The 12,034-nt window shown below is 46.3% G+C and overlaps 1 protein-coding gene and 7 non-coding genes across 11 annotated transcripts in view; 1 reads left to right on the top strand and 7 right to left on the bottom strand.

Moving 5' to 3' along the window:
* pde4ba (phosphodiesterase 4B, cAMP-specific a) overlaps positions 1-12,034 on the top strand; it is a 185,517-nt gene that overhangs the window by 102,278 nt on the left and 71,205 nt on the right. The window contains exon 1 of one of the 4 annotated variants that reach the window (XM_077583698.1): positions 11,960-11,970. The exons of the other annotated variants lie outside the window; for them this stretch is intronic. The gene's annotated coding sequence lies outside the window, so the exon portion shown is untranslated. Of the gene's footprint in view, positions 1-11,959; positions 11,971-12,034 lie in introns of those variants that run through there. 4 annotated transcript variants of the gene reach the window in all.
* On the bottom strand, positions 84-156 carry trnar-ccu (transfer RNA arginine (anticodon CCU)). The gene has a single exon. It is a non-coding gene; the product is annotated as a tRNA-Arg (tRNA).
* Positions 445-517, bottom strand: trnar-ccu (transfer RNA arginine (anticodon CCU)). The gene has a single exon. It is a non-coding gene; the product is annotated as a tRNA-Arg (tRNA).
* On the bottom strand, positions 787-859 carry trnar-ccu (transfer RNA arginine (anticodon CCU)). The gene has a single exon. It is a non-coding gene; the product is annotated as a tRNA-Arg (tRNA).
* trnar-ccu (transfer RNA arginine (anticodon CCU)) lies at positions 3,413-3,485 on the bottom strand. Its single transcript has one exon. It is a non-coding gene; the product is annotated as a tRNA-Arg (tRNA).
* trnar-ccu (transfer RNA arginine (anticodon CCU)) lies at positions 6,604-6,676 on the bottom strand. The gene has a single exon. It is a non-coding gene; the product is annotated as a tRNA-Arg (tRNA).
* On the bottom strand, positions 8,185-8,257 carry trnar-ccu (transfer RNA arginine (anticodon CCU)). Its single transcript has one exon. It is a non-coding gene; the product is annotated as a tRNA-Arg (tRNA).
* trnar-ccu (transfer RNA arginine (anticodon CCU)) lies at positions 8,800-8,872 on the bottom strand. The gene has a single exon. It is a non-coding gene; the product is annotated as a tRNA-Arg (tRNA).

The raw sequence follows: 12,034 nt of genomic DNA, 5'->3' as shown, positions 1-12,034 counted from the left end.
CTTGGTAATCAGTTATGAAGCAGGGTCACCACAGTGGCAGGTGACACACTTAAAAGGAGAACAACCCCAGATGGGACTTCAAACACCCCAGATGGGACTCGAACCCACAATCCCTGGCTTAGGAGGCCAGTGCCTTATCCATTAGGCCACTGGAGCTTGAGAGAAGCAGAAGAGTAAAGTGTTTTTGTGAATTTGAGCTCACAGAATCTGTCAGTTGTAAAGGAACAGTAAATGTTAATACATTATCATTGCAGCCTATCCCACCTCACACAGCAGTCAGGGAATCAGTGTCTTGCTCAAGGACACCTGAGCCGTGTGCCTAGGTAATCAGGTATGAACCAGGGTCACCACAGTGGCAGGTGACGCACTTAAAAGCAGAACCACCCCAGATGGGAGTTGAAACACCCCAGATGGTACTTGAAACACCCCAGATGGTACTTGAAACACCCCAGATGTGACTCGAACCCACAATCCCTGGCTTAGGAGGCCAGTGCCTTATCCATTAGGCCACTGGGGCTTGAGAGATGTAGAAAAGTAAAGTTGTTTTGTGAATTTGAGCTCACAGAATCGGTCAGCAGTGTGAATAAGTAGTTCATGTTAATACGTTATCATTGCAGCCTATCCCACCTCACACAGTAGTCAGGGTATCGCCGCCGTGTGCCTTGGTAATCGGGTATGAACCAGGGTCACCACAGTGGCAGGTGACACACTTAAAAGCAGAACGAGCCCAGATGGGACTTCAAACACCCCAGATGGTAGTTGAAACACCCCAGATGGTACTTGAAACACCCCAGATGGGACTCGAACCCACAATCCCTGGCTTAGGAGGCCAGTGCCTTATCCATTAGGCCACTGGGGCTTGAGAGAAGCAGAAGAGTAAAGTGTTTTTGTGAATTTGAGCTCACAGAATCTGTCAAAGGTGTAAAGGAACAGTAAATGTTAATACATTATCATTGCAGCCTATCCCACCTCACACAGCAGTCAGTGAATTGGTGTCTTGCTCAAGGACACCTGAGCCGTGTGCCTAGGTAATCAGGTATGAACCAGGGTCACCACAGTGGCAGGTGACGCACTTAAAAGCAGAACCACCCCAGATGTGACTTGAAACACCCCAGATGGGACTCGAAGCCACAATCCCTAAATTAGGAGGCCAGTGCCTTATCCATTAGGCCACTAGGGTTTGAGAGAAGCAGAAGAGTGCCTAGGTAATCAGTTATGAACCAGGGTCACCACAGTGGCAGGTGACGCAATTGAAAGCAGAACCACCCCAGATGGGACTTGAACCACCCCAGATGGGACTCGAACCCACAATCCCTGGGTTAGGAGGCCAGCGCCTTATCCATTAGGCCACTGCGGTTGAGAGAAGCAGAAGAGTAAAGTGTTTTTGTGAATTTGAGCTCACAGAATCTGTCAGGTGTAAAGGAACAGTAAATAGTACATGTTAATACATTATCATTGCAGCCTATCCGACCTCACACAGCAGTCAGGGAATCGGTTTCTTGCTCAAAGACACCTCCGCCATGTGCCTTGGTAATCAGTTATGAAGCAGGGTCACCACAGTGACAGGTGACGCACTTAAAAGCAGAACCAACCCAGATGGGACTTGAAACACCCCAGATGGTACTTGAAACACCCCAGATGTGACTCGAACCCACAATCCCTGGTTTATGAGGCCAGTGCCTTATCCATTAGGCCACTGGGGCTTGAGAGATGTAGAAAAGTAAAGTTGTTTTGTGAATTTGAGCTCACAGAATCTGTCAAAGGTGTAAGTAAGTAGTACATGTCAATACATTATCATTGGAGCCTATCCCACCTAACGAAGCAGCCAGGGATTCGGTGTCTTGCTCAAGGACACGTCCGCCATCTGGTTGGGGAATCGGGTACAGACTGCTGTGCCAGGTGACGCTCTTAAGAACAGAAACACCCCAGATGGGACTCAAAGCCACAACCCCTAAATTAAGAGGCCAATGCCTTATCCATTAGGCCACTAGAGCTTGAGAGAAGCAGAAGAGTAAAGTTGTTTTGTGAATTTGAGCTCACAGAATCTGTCAAAGATGTAAAGGAACAGTAAATGTTAATACATTATCATTGCAGCCTATCCCACCTCACACAGCAGTCAGGGAATCAGTGTCTTGCTCAAGGACACCTGAGCCGTGTGCCTCGGTAATCAGGTATGAACCAGGGTCACCACAGTGGCAGGTGACGCACTTAAAAGCAGAACCACCCCAGATGGGACTCGAAGCCACAATCCCTAAATTAGGAGGCCAGTGCCTTATCCATTAGGCCACTAGGGCTTGAGAGAAGCAGAAGAGTGCCTAGGTAATCAGTTATGAACCAGGGTCACCACAGTGGCAGGTGACGCACTTGAAAGCAGAACCACCCCAGATGGGACTTGAACCACCCCAGATGGGACTCGAACCCACAATCCCTGGGTTAGGAGGCCAGCGCCTTATCCATTAGGCCACTGCGGTTGAGAGAAGCAGAAGAGTAAAGTGTTTTTGTGAATTTGAGCTCACAGAATCTGTCAGGTGTAAAGGAACAGTAAATAGTACATGTTAATACATTATCATTGCAGCCTATCCGACCTCACACAGCAGTCAGGGAATCGGTTTCTTGCTCAAAGACACCTCCGCCATGTGCCTTGGTAATCAGTTATGAAGCAGGGTCACCACAGTGACAGGTGACGCACTTAAAAGCAGAACCAACCCAGATGGGACTTGAAACACCCCAGATGGTACTTGAAACACCCCAGATGTGACTCGAACCCACAATCCCTGGTTTATGAGGCCAGTGCCTTATCCATTAGGCCACTGGGGCTTGAGAGATGTAGAAAAGTAAAGTTGTTTTGTGAATTTGAGCTCACAGAATCTGTCAAAGGTGTAAGTAAGTAGTACATGTCAATACATTATCATTGGAGCCTATCCCACCTAACGAAGCAGCCAGGGATTCGGTTTCTTGCTCAAAGACACCTCCGCCATGTGCCTTGGTAATCAGTTATGAAGCAGGGTCACCACAGTGACAGGTGACGCACTTAAAAGCAGAACCAACCCAGATGGGACTTGAAACACCCCAGATGGTACTTGAAACACCCCAGATGTGACTCAAAGCCACAACCCCTAAATTAAGAGGCCAATGCCTTATCCATTAGGCCACTAGAGCTTGAGAGAAGCAGAAGAGTAAAGTGTTTTTGTGAATTTGAGCTCACAGAATCTGTCAGGTGTAAAGGAACAGTAAATAGTACATGTTAATACATTATCATTGCAGCCTATCCGACCTCACACAGCAGTCAGGGAATCGGTGTCTTGCTCAAAGACACCTCCGCCATGTGCCTTGGTAATCAGTTATGAAGCAGGGTCACCACAGTGGCAGGTGACACACTTAAAAGGAGAACGACCCCAGATGGGACTTCAAACACCCCAGATGGGACTCGAACCCACAATCCCTGGCTTAGGAGGCCAGTGCCTTATCCATTAGGCCACTGGAGCTTGAGAGAAGCAGAAGAGTAAAGTGTTTTTGTGAATTTGAGCTCACAGAATCTGTCAGTTGTAAAGGAACAGTAAATGTTAATACATTATCATTGCAGCCTATCCCACCTCACACAGCAGTCAGGGAATCAGTGTCTTGCTCAAGGACACCTGAGCCGTGTGCCTAGGTAATCAGGTATGAACCAGGGTCACCACAGTGGCAGGTGACGCACTTAAAAGCAGAACCACCCCAGATGGTACTTGAAACACCCCAGATGGGACTCGAACCCACAATCCCTAGCTTAGGAGGACAGTGCTTTATCCATTAGGCCACTGGGGCTTGAGAGAAGCAGAAGAGTAAAGTGTTTTTGTGAATTTCAGCTCACAGAATATGTCAGGTGTAAAGGAACAGTAAATAGTACATGTTAATACATTATCATTGGAGCCTATCCCACCTCACACAGCAGCCATGTAATAGGTGTCTTGCTCAAGGACACGTCCGCCGTGTGGCTGGGGAATCGGGTATGGACCGCTGTGCCAGGTGACACTCTAAGAAGAGAAACACCCCAGATGGAACTCAAAACACCACAAATGGGACTTGAAACAACCCAGATGGGACTCGAAGCCACAATCCCTAAATTAAGAGGCCAGTGCCTTATCCATTAGGCCACTAGGGCTTGAGAAAAGCAGAAGAGTGCCTAGGTAATCAGTTATGAACCAGGGTCACCACAGTGGCAGGTGACGCACTTAAAAGCAGAACCACCCCAGATGGGACTTGAACCACCCCAGATGGGACTTGAAACACCCCAGATGGGACTCAAACCCACAATCTCTGGGTTAGGAGGCCAGCGCCTTGTCCATTAGGCCACTGCGGTTGAGAGAAGCAGAAGAGTAAAGTGTTTTTGTGAATTTGAGCTCACGGAATCTGTCAGGTGTAAAGGAACAGTAAATAGTACATGTTAATACATTATCATTGCAGCCTATCCGACCTCACACAGCAGTCAGGGAATCGGTGTCTTGCTCAAAGACACCTCCGCCATGTGCCTTGGTAATCAGTTATGAAGCAGGGTCACCACAGTGGCAGGTGATGCACTTAAAAGCAGAACCAACCCAGATGGGACTTGGAACACCCCAGATGGTACTTGAAACACCCCAGATGTGACTCGAACCCACAATCCCTGGCTTAGGAGGCCAGTGATTTACCCATTAGGCCACTGGGGCTTGAGAGATGTTGAAAAGTAAAGTTGTTTTGTTAATTTGAGCTCACAGAATCTGTCAAAGGTGTAAGTAAGTAGTACATGTCAATACATTATCATTGGAGCCTATCCCACCTAACGCAGCAGCCAGGGAATCGGTGTCTTGCTCAAGGACACGTCCGCCACGTGGTTGGGGAATCGGGTACGGACTGCTGTGCCAGGTGACACTCTTAAGAACAGAAACACCCCAGATGGGACTCAAAGTCACAACCCCTGAATTAGGAGGCCAGTGCCTTATCCATTAGGCCACTAGAGCTTGAGAGAAGCAGAAGAGTAAAGTGTTTTTGTGAATTTGAGCTCACAGAATCTGTCAAAAATGTAAAGGAACAGTAAATGTTAATACATTATCATTGCAGCCTATCCCACCTCACACAGCAGTCAGGGAATCAGTGTCTTGCTCAAGGACACCTGAGCCGTGTGCCTAGTAAGTAATCAGGTATGAACCAGGGTCACGTGACGCACTTAAAAGCAGAACCACCTCAGATGGGACTTGAAACAGAATCTGCCAAAGATGTAAGTAAGTAGTACATGTCAATACATTATCATTGCAGGACACCTGAGCCGTGTGCCTCTGTAATCAGTTATGAAGCAGGGTCACCACAGTGACAGGTGACGCACTTAAAAGCAGAACCAACCCAGATGGGACTTGAAACACCCCAGATGGTACTTGAAACACCCCAGATGTGACTCGAATCCACAATCCCTGGCTTAGGAGGCCAGTGCCTTATCCATTAGGCCACTGGGGCTTGGGAGATGTAGAAGAGTAAAGTTGTTTTGTGAATTTGAGCTCACAGAATCTGTCAAAGGTGTAAGTAAGTAGTACATGTCAATACATTATCATAGGAGCCTATCCCACCTCACACAGCAGCCATGTAATTGGTGTCTTGCTCAAGGACACGTCCGCCGTGTGGCTGGGGAATCGGGTATGGACCGCTGTGCCAGGTGACACTCTAAGAAGAGAAACACCCCAGATGGGACTCGAAACACCGCTGATGGGACTCAAAACACCGCTGATGGGACTTGAACCCACAATCCCTAGCTAAGGAGGTCAGCGCCTTATCCATTAGGCCACTGTGGCTTTAGAGATGCAGAAAAGTAAAGTTGTTTTGTGAATTTGAGCTCACAGAATCTGTCAAAGATGTAAAGGAACAGTAAATGTTAATACATTATCATTGCAGCCTATCCCACCTCACACAGCAGTCAGGGAATCAGTGTCTTGCTCAAGGACACCTGAGCCGTGTGCCTAGGTCAGTGGTGTCCAAACTCGGTCCTCGGGGGCCGGTAGTCCCGCAGGTTTTGGATATTTCTCTCCTCCAACACAGCTGAAGCTCATCAGCAAGCTCTACTAAGCCTGATAACAATCCTGTTGATTGAAACAGGTGCGTTGGAGCAGGGAAACCTCCAAAACCTGCAGGACTACCGGCCCCCGAGGACCGAGTTTGGACACCACTGGCCTAGGTAATCAGGTATGAACCAGGGTCACCACAGTGGCAGGTGACACACTTAAAAGGAGAACCACCCCAGATGGGACTTGAAACACCCCAGATGGGACTTGAAACACCCCAGATGGGACTCGAACCCACAATCCCTGGGTTAGGAGGCCAGCGCCTTATCCATTAGGCCACTGCGTTTGAGAGAAGCAGAAGAGTAAAGTGTTTTTGTGAATTTGAGCTCACAGAATCTGTCAGGTGTGAAGGAACAGTAAATAGTACATGTTAATACATTATCATTGCAGCCTATCCGACCTCACACAGCAGTCAAGGAATCGGTGTCTTGCTCAAAGACACATTCGCCATGTGCCTTGGTAATAAGTCATGAAGCAGGGTCACCACAGTGGCAGGTGACGCACTTAAAAGCAGAACCAACCCAGATGGGACTTGAAACACCCCAGATGGGACTCGAACCCACAATCCCTGGCTTAGGAGGCCAGTGCCTTATCCATTAGGCCACTGGGGCTTGAGAGATGAAGAAGAGTAAAGTTGTTTTGTGAATTTGAGCTCACAGAATCTGTGAAAAGGGTAAGTAAGTAGCACATGTCAATACATTATCATTGCAGACTATCCAACCTCACACAGCATTCATGGAATCGATGTCTTGCTCAAGGACACCTGAGCCGTGTGCCTCTGTAATCAGTTATAAAGCAGGGTAACCACAGTGGCAGGTGACGCACTTAAAAGCAAAACCAACCCAGATGGGACTTGAAACAGCTCTGATGGTACTTGAAACAGCCCAGATGGGACTCGAACCCACAATCCCTGGCTTAGGAGGCCAGTGCCTTATCCATTAGGACACTGGGGCTTGAGAGAAGCAGAAGAGTAAAGTGTTTTTGTGAATTTGAGCTCACAGAATCTGTCAGGTGTAAAGGAACAGTAAATAGTACATGTTAATACATTATCATTGCAGCCTATCCCACCTCACAGAGCAGTCAGGGAATCGGTGTCTTGCTCAAGGACACCTGAGCCGTGTGCCAAGGTAATCGGGTACGAACCAGGGTCACCACAGTGGCAGGTGACACACTTAAAAGCAAAAACAACCTAGATGGTAGTTGAACCCCCAATCCCTGGTTTAGGAGGCCAGTGCCTTATCCATTAGGCCACTAGGACCTGTGAAAAGTGGAAGAGTAAAGTGGTTTTGTGAATTTGAGCTCACAGAATCTGCCAAAGATGTAAGTAAATAGTACATGTTAATACATTATCATTGCAGCCTATCCCACCTCACAGAGCAGTCAGGGAATCGGTGTCTTGCTCAAGGACACCTGAGCCGTGTGCCAAGGTAATCGGGTACGAACCAGGGTCACCACAGTGGCAGGTGACACACTTAAAAGCAAAAACAACCTAGATGGTAGTTGAACCCCCAATCCCTGGTTTAGGAGGCCAGTGCCTTATCCATTAGGCCACTGGGGCTTGAGAGAATCAGAAGAGTAAAGTGTTTTTGTGAATTTCAGCTCACAGAATATGTCAGGTGTAAAGGAACAGTAAATAGTACATGTTAATACATTATCATTGCAGCCTATCCGACCTCACACAGCAGTCAGGGAATCGGTGTCTTGCTCAGAGACACCTCCGCCATGTGCCTTGGTAATCAGTTATGAAGCAGGGTCACCACAGTGACAGGTGACGCACTTAAAAGCAGAACCACCCCAGATGGGACTTGAAACACCCCAGATGGTACTTGAAACACCCCAGATGGCACTTGAACCCACAATCCCTGGCTTAGGAGGCCAGTGCCTTATCCATTAGGCCGTGAGAGAAGCAGAAGAGTAAAGTTGTTTTGTGAATTTGAGCTAACAGAATCTGCCAAAGATGTAAGTAAGTAGTACATGTCAATACATTATCATTGCAGGACACCTGAGCCGTGTGCCTCTGTAATCAGTTATGAAGCAGGGTCACCACAGTGGCAGGTGACGCACTTAAAAGCAGAACCAACCCAGATGGGACTTGAAACAGCCCAGATGGTACTTGAAACACCCCAGATGGGACTCGAACCCACAATCCCTGGCTTAGGAGGCCAGTGCCTTATCCATTAGGCCACTGGGGCTTGAGAGAAGCAGAAGAGTAAAGTGTTTTTGTGAATTTGAGCTCACAGAATCTGTCATAGGTGTAAAGGAACAGTTAATATTACATGTTAATACATTATCATTGCAACCTTCCCACCTCACAGAGCAGTCAGGGAATCGGTGTCTTGCTCAAGGACACCTGAGCCGTGTGCAAAGGTAATCGGATACGAACCAGGGTCACCACAGTGGCAGGTGACACACTTAAAAGCAAAAATAACCTAGATCGTAGTTGAACCCACAATCCCTGGCTTAGGAGGCCAGTGCCTTACCCATTAGGCCTTGAGAGGAGCAGAAGAGTAAAGTTGTTTTGTGAATTTGAGCTTACAGAATGTGTCAAAGGTGTAAGTAGTACATGTCAATACATTATCATTGCAGACTATCCCACCTCACACAGCAGTCATGGAATCGATGTCTTGCTCAAGGACACCTGAGCCGTGTGCCTAGGTAATCAGTTATGAAGCAGGGTCACCACAGTGGCAAGTGACGCACTTAAAAGCAGAAACACCCCAGATGGTACTTGAAACACCCCAGATGAGACTCGAACCCACAATCCCTGGCTTAGGAGGCCAGTGCCTTATCCATTAGGCCACTGGGGCTTGAGAGAATTAGAAGAGTAAAGTGTTTTTGTGAATTTCAGCTCACAGAATCTGTCAGGTGTAAAGGAACAGTAAATAGTACATGTTAATACATTATCATTGCAGCCTATCCCACCTCACAGAGCATTCAGGGAATCGGCTGTATGCCTTGGTAATCGGGTATGAACCAGGGTCGCCACAGTGGCAGCTGACGCACTTAAAAGCAGAAACACCCCAGATGGGACTCGAAACACCCCAGATGGGACTCGGACCCACAATCACTGGCTCAGGAGGCCAGTGCCTTATCCATTAGGCCAATGGGGCTTGAGTGATCCAGAAGAGTAAAGTTGTTTTGTGAATTTGAGCTCAAAGAATCTGTCAATGGTGTGAATAAGTAGTTCATGTCAATATATTATCATTGCAGCCTATCCCACCTCACAGAGCAGCCAGGGAATCGGTGAATAAACGTCCGCCGTGTGGCTGGGGAATCGGGTATGGACCGCTGTGCCAGGTGACGCTCTAAAAAAGAGGAACACGCCAGATGGGACTTGAAACACCACAAATGGGACTTGAAACACTACAAAGGGGACTTGAAACAGCCCAGATGGGACTCAAAGCCACAATCCCTGTCTTAAGAGGCCAGTGCCTTATCCATTAGGTGACTAGGGCCTGTGAAAAGTGGAAGACTAAAGTGGTTTTGTGAATTTGAGCTCAAAGAATCTGTCAATGGTGTGAATAAGTAGTTCATGTCAATACATTATCATTGCAGACTATCCCACCTCACAGAGCAGCCAGGGAATTGGTGTCTTGCTCAAGGACACGTCCGCCGTGTGGCTGGGGAATCGGGTATGGACCGCTGTGCCAGGTGACGCTCTAAAAAAGAGGAACACGCCAGATGGGACTTGAAACACCACAAATGGGACTTGAAACAGCCCAAATGGGACTCAAAGCCACAATCCCTGGCTTAAGAGGCCAGTGCCTTATCCATTAGGCCACCATTTTAGAAAGCCTACTCTACCTATAGGTTTAAAAGTGACAACATTTGGTGATTTTCATGCCTCAATTAAAAATCACTCATTACTTCGTCTGGACATACAGGCAAAAATACTGCAAAAATTATCCTCCTGAAGGCACACCATTACTGTGCTTTTCCGTGGCCTCTCCGCATAGTAATGTGTGTTTGCGCATGTGTTGTCAGTTTGCCAGTAGAACGCAAATAGGCAGATCGCTACGCAGCCTTTTTACGTCGTTGTATTATTCCTTTCAAAGAATGGTGCAAAAGGAAATATTGGCTTTGTGGATGTGCTTCGATTAACTGGCTGTTTTTCTTTACATAGTGTTTGGCATTGCTATTGCTAGCTTGATTTTATGAGGAATTAGGCTGTTTTACAGGGAGCTATTTATTTTATTATTATTTACTTTATTACATTCTTTCTGGGCAGGTTTGAAATTGTCTGTTTTTCGTTGTGCGGCAAATGGGAGGCAGAGTGCACTGCAACGTTTACTGTGGCTGGCAGACTGCACACTGGCTGACGGTGGTCCAGAACTTTAGCGTGCGTGTGTAGCTAGTGCCAATGCTCGAAGTAAAAAAAGATTGCGGAGCAAAAACTTTAAGACTTCAAAAGAGAGTAATGTTTTTTTGTTTTATATTCTACCTATATAGGGGAGGTATATGTTAAAATAGTTTGAATGTATGGCATCTTGTATCTGAGTATTAAGTATCTCGAGGTCAGGTGTCTTCTTTTTTGGAAATGAAAATATGGTCTCTCTGGTGGTTTTCCTCAGGTTTTAGTTTATCCCAAACATCGATCAAACATCGATCAAATGTATCAATATTCCATGAAAGATGATAAATACTTAACATTCACTCATCCTAACATGCAGATGTGTTGGCTCCCAAGCTAAAAACCTTCTTACTTATTGAGTCTTATTATCTGTTTGTTGTTGTTTTTTGCTTGCTATTTTTAGCTGACATCCAAATGGCTTTGAGGTATTATGAATTGTTGAAATGTTCTGACCGTCTTGTCAGGGTATGTTAAAAACACTACTTCATACAAAAGGTAGCTTTTATTTTGCAGCCTTATATTGACTAAAAAAATATCAGATCAAACCTGTAGTAAACTGAGACCAGGGCTGGACTGGCCATTTGGCATACAGGGCGGATGCCCGGTGGGACGGCGTCTTTTAAAGCTGATGTGGTGCTATTTAATTAGTTTTCCTCCATTTTACCCCTAGAGAGGGTAAAGTATATTAATTATTATACAATGAAGACAGAAACCTAAACCAATGGGCCGGCTGGTCTAAGTCAATTTTTTTGGTGCTAGTACAAGCCCTGACTGGTTCTATTACAGTTTAACACTTATGCCAATCTCTAAATATGCTTCTCAGTTCGAACATGTGAAAACTACCCATTTAAAGAAGAAGAAAAAAGACCTCATCACTTTTAAGTACATAAACCAGTATTATATAGTTTTATGAGGCACATGTTAAAATAGTGACTGTAATGACATTTGTGCATTTAACATTTTAAGAGGCATATTAAAATTCTGACAAATGTTGTGTCCCCAGGACCCTACCACTATATCACATCTATTAGATAATGGGCTCAGATCCATTATAGCTGTCATTTTGTTTGAGTCCCTTTTTCCCGATTGTGTGGCCCATCTGGTGGCCCATCCTGCAGGCCACTTCTTTTCAATGTGAAATTCACGGCCTGCTTCCTTAACTGGCAATCAGATGCAGCAAGTCACTGCCATCTTGTGGCTGGCAAGTATCAGAGTCTGCAGAGTCCTCCCCGCAGACCCGAGAATGGTCATGGCGCCCTCTAACGTTTACAGGCGTGCCGTGCTGTTTTTGTTTGAAGTTGTCTCTGTTGCAACCTTTGTGGTTTTTGGATGGATACTTGGGTGAATGATTACGGTTTGCTTGCCTCAACAGGCTTTATAGTCACACACTTTTCTATGAACTGTGATTTAAAGATGAGCTATCTCTTGAGACAACAGGGCTTTGAAGACATTATTGTTTTAAAAGCATGAAGAAAGTGATGGTTCATTAATGGAAGTGCACGTCTTAACATGGGGCTTTAATACACAGAGACAGGCCCGGAGTGGCCGATTACGGTATGTTAAAAACACAATTTAAAATCCTATTGGCCACTGTTTTGGCTAATGTCGGAGCTATGCA

The sequence above is a fragment of the Vanacampus margaritifer genome, chromosome 13, assembly GCF_051991255.1.
Source record: "Vanacampus margaritifer isolate UIUO_Vmar chromosome 13, RoL_Vmar_1.0, whole genome shotgun sequence".
Taxonomy (NCBI): domain Eukaryota; kingdom Metazoa; phylum Chordata; class Actinopteri; order Syngnathiformes; family Syngnathidae; genus Vanacampus; species Vanacampus margaritifer.
Note: the sequence above shows the minus strand (reverse complement) of the source record. Positions and strands in the feature narration are given on the sequence as shown.